Source organism: Pleurodeles waltl, chromosome 3_1 (assembly GCF_031143425.1).
Source record: "Pleurodeles waltl isolate 20211129_DDA chromosome 3_1, aPleWal1.hap1.20221129, whole genome shotgun sequence".
NCBI classification, from domain to species: domain Eukaryota; kingdom Metazoa; phylum Chordata; class Amphibia; order Caudata; family Salamandridae; genus Pleurodeles; species Pleurodeles waltl.
In genome coordinates, this window is record NC_090440.1 from 438,895,988 (window position 1) to 438,899,394 (window position 3,407).

Here is a 3,407-nt window from a genome sequence, read left to right on the forward strand (position 1 = left end):
ATATCCAACATGGGTTTAAGGCAGGTATGGGCACCATTGATCAAATTTTAAATTTGAGCTTGCTGATTTAAAAATACACTATTGATAAAATAGGGACAGTCTATATGGCATTTATGGACCTGTAAGCCGCCTTTGACTGTGTTACACACTCTAAACTGTAGGTAATTATGCAGGAGATGGGGATTGAAAATGTGACTACATTCATTGGACAGCTTGATTTTGAGGCGCAGGCATCTGTCCGCTATGGTAGAGATGGGGAGTGCACTGATTTCCTCAAAATTAAGCATGGTGTGAGGCAAAGCTGTGTCCTTGTCCCAATTCTCTTTTCGCTATACTAACAAGTTAGAGTAGGATCTTACGGGGAGGCCTATAGATACACGGTTTGAGGGCTCTCGCCCTCTTCCCATCCCACTCAGTGCAGATGATGCGGTACTCCTTGCCAGAACAGGTCAGGCTCTCCAGGGCCTGATTGAGGATTTTATTGTATTTATGGAAGATTTTGATTTATATGTGAACCCCCCAAAAATGTGATGTGGGAAGCACCCAAAGAGAAATCCCTCCTTTTTTAACAATAAGGATAGGATTCAGGAGACAAGTACTTTCCCGTATCTAGGAGTTCTAGCAGACCAGAAACTTAATTTGAAGTCTTTGGTGATTAATAGAGCATCCCTTATGGAGAAGTCAATCGTCGGAATTCATAATGTCTGTAAAAACCTGCGTGCTGAACCGGTCAAAGAAGTCCTAATGGTATGGTAAAGTCTGTGTCCAAAGCGACGTACAGGGCGGGGTTATGGGATATGGTGGTTGCAGGTGGGATACAGAGGGTAGAAAAGTGTGTTTTTTAGAAACCTCTTAGCTGTCCCTCAGAGGTGCTCCACCAAGGCGTGTCACCTCGAGCTTGCTATGCCGTACATTGAAGATATAAACAAACTGTCCCCTATCTTGTTATGGAGTGCAATTTGGGTAAGGGAGGCTGCTCCTTTGGATCATTTGATTGTAAAAGATTGCCTGAACCTTTCACAGACTCTTGAAATTCCCTGTTGTGCATATGTTAAATGCTTATTGGAAGAGCTAAGTCTAGTTGAGCTGCTTAGTTCTCTGAATATGTGTACCAGATATGCCAAAGCGTGTTTAAAAAAGAAATATCTGGGTCTGAGCATGGTAAGAAGGGATAACCTCAATCGGCCTAAATCCTCAGTATGTCTGTATAAGCAGTTGTTGCCACAGGATACCCTACAACCATATCTAACTATGGTTCAAAATCTGCAGGACCGGTTTGTGATGATCAGGTATCGCTTTAATTGTATCCCACTGATGGTGGGCTACCCTGCAAGATGTAACATTTATTGCGACCTGTCACCATGTCCTTGGAATGGGAGGTTCCCACAGACAACTCTTCATATCATGTTCTTCTGCCATTTTTATTCTATCCCTAAGTGCAAACTTCGTTTACCACTTCCTAGCCGTTTTAATTTTCGCCAATGCAAGCCAGCATTATTATTTTTGCAGCAGCTCCAGACTCCACTTGTGTGTTATGAGGTAGCGTTCTTTTATCTAGCAGCTACCGAAAATTAGAAAGGCAAGGCTATAAAGGTGAGAGGCTTGTGATGTGCTTGTCCTTTGTGATGTAATTAAATGTTTTAATGTTTTAATTTCTTTCTTTCTTTTTTGAGGAATTGGGTTTCAATGCTGTTTAAATTTGTATGAATTTCTAATTTTAATGTTGTTTATAATATGACATTTATTGTCTGTCTACGTACTTTTATGCGGTAGAATTACAGCGAATAAAGTTATTATTGATTGAGAGAAAAATACGCAAATGTGTTTGGTCAAATCACAATCTTTACATATATATATATATATATATATATATATATATATATATATATATATATATATATAACACTAAGAATTGGTAACTATAGGTGCTCAGACAGTTGTGCTGTCGGGTCAGAGCTCAAAACTGCTAATAAATAATAATAAGTGTTATAATATCTTTGATGCCATTCCATTTAAATTATGTATTGGCAGAAAGGACTGAAAAAATAGATTGCAATCTGCACTTATTTTCTTCTGCATGAAACTTTATTAAAATTCCTAGTGGCTCACAAGGTTAGTTAGGTTGTGCGGTAATTATTCATAGTAGCTAACAATCACAGGAAATACCTTTGTACTGTCACATTCTGAGAATACTCTGCATTCTTGGTCCTGTTGTCAGTTGAACCCATTGACTTTGATCCACCAAAATGCTGGGGTAGTGGAAATAACATCACACCTTTTCTCTTTATTGCTGTCACAGAAACTGATGACATATGACCTTTTACCCTGCATCTTCCCAGGAAGTGATTTCTCATGACCTTTAGCAGATGGCTATATTCCAACGAGGAGCAAGTGAGAAGTAATTCAAGGTTCGCTCACCTTCCCAAACATCTAACAATACAAAAACAACAGGAAGGAACCCCTACTGTGCTTAGTCCATCTCTTCATACCAGCCCTATGGTATTAAAAGGACTCTCATACACTGTAATTCCAAGTGGCATGCTTCAACATAGAGTCCTCATCCAGCTACCTAGTGTATCTGCATAGGCTCGACCGTGATAGGCAAGGGAGCTCGTGGTTATTGGGGGGGGGGTTCATAGATTTGAAATAGTCTAGGGTGAACTAGGGATTATTTTTATTTTCAAAGGTTACCCTTTCTGAGTAAAAAACAGGTGGGAATGCACTAAGAAAATTAGGGCCAGATGTAGGAAGCCTTTTGTGCCTCGCAAACGGCAAAAAACGCAGTTTGCGAGGCGCAAAAGGCTTGACGCGATGCACAACCTCAAATTGCGAGTCGGTACCGACTCTCAATTTGCGGCTGCGACTCGCAAATAGGAAGGGGTGCCCCCTTCCTATTTGCGACCGCATCGCCATGCTGAGTTGGCTGGTGACCGCGAATGCGGTCGCCAACCAACTCGCAGTTACCATCCACTTGAAGTGGATGGTAACTCATTCGCAAAAGGGAAGGGGTCCCCATGGGACCCCCTTCCCCTTTGTGAATGCCAAAAAAAATATTTTTTCAGAGCAGGCAGTGGTCCTGTGGACCACTGCCTACTCTGAAAAAAACGAAAGTAAATGGTTTCGGTATTTTTACTTTTTGCAGCTCGTTTTCCTTTAAGGAAAAGGGGCTGCAAAAAGAAAAAAAAAACAGCTTTATTCAAAAAGCAGTCACGGACATGGTGGTCTGCTGTCTCCAGCAGGCCACCATCCCTGTGAGTGCCTAGACTCGCTATGGGGTCGCAAACAGCGACCCACCTCATTAATATTCATGAGGTGGGTCTTTGTGACCCCATAGCAAGTCGCAGAAAGTGTCTGAGACACCGTTCTGCATTTCATTTTGCGAGTTGCAAATTGCGAGTCGTTACTAC

The 3,407-nt window shown here is 41.5% G+C and overlaps 1 pseudogene; it reads left to right on the forward strand.

Annotated features, from left to right (window-relative positions):
* The first annotated feature begins 2,987 nt into the window (after positions 1-2,987).
* On the forward strand, positions 2,988-3,110 carry LOC138286294 (small nucleolar RNA SNORA35; annotated as a pseudogene).
* The last annotated feature ends 297 nt before the right edge of the window (positions 3,111-3,407 follow it).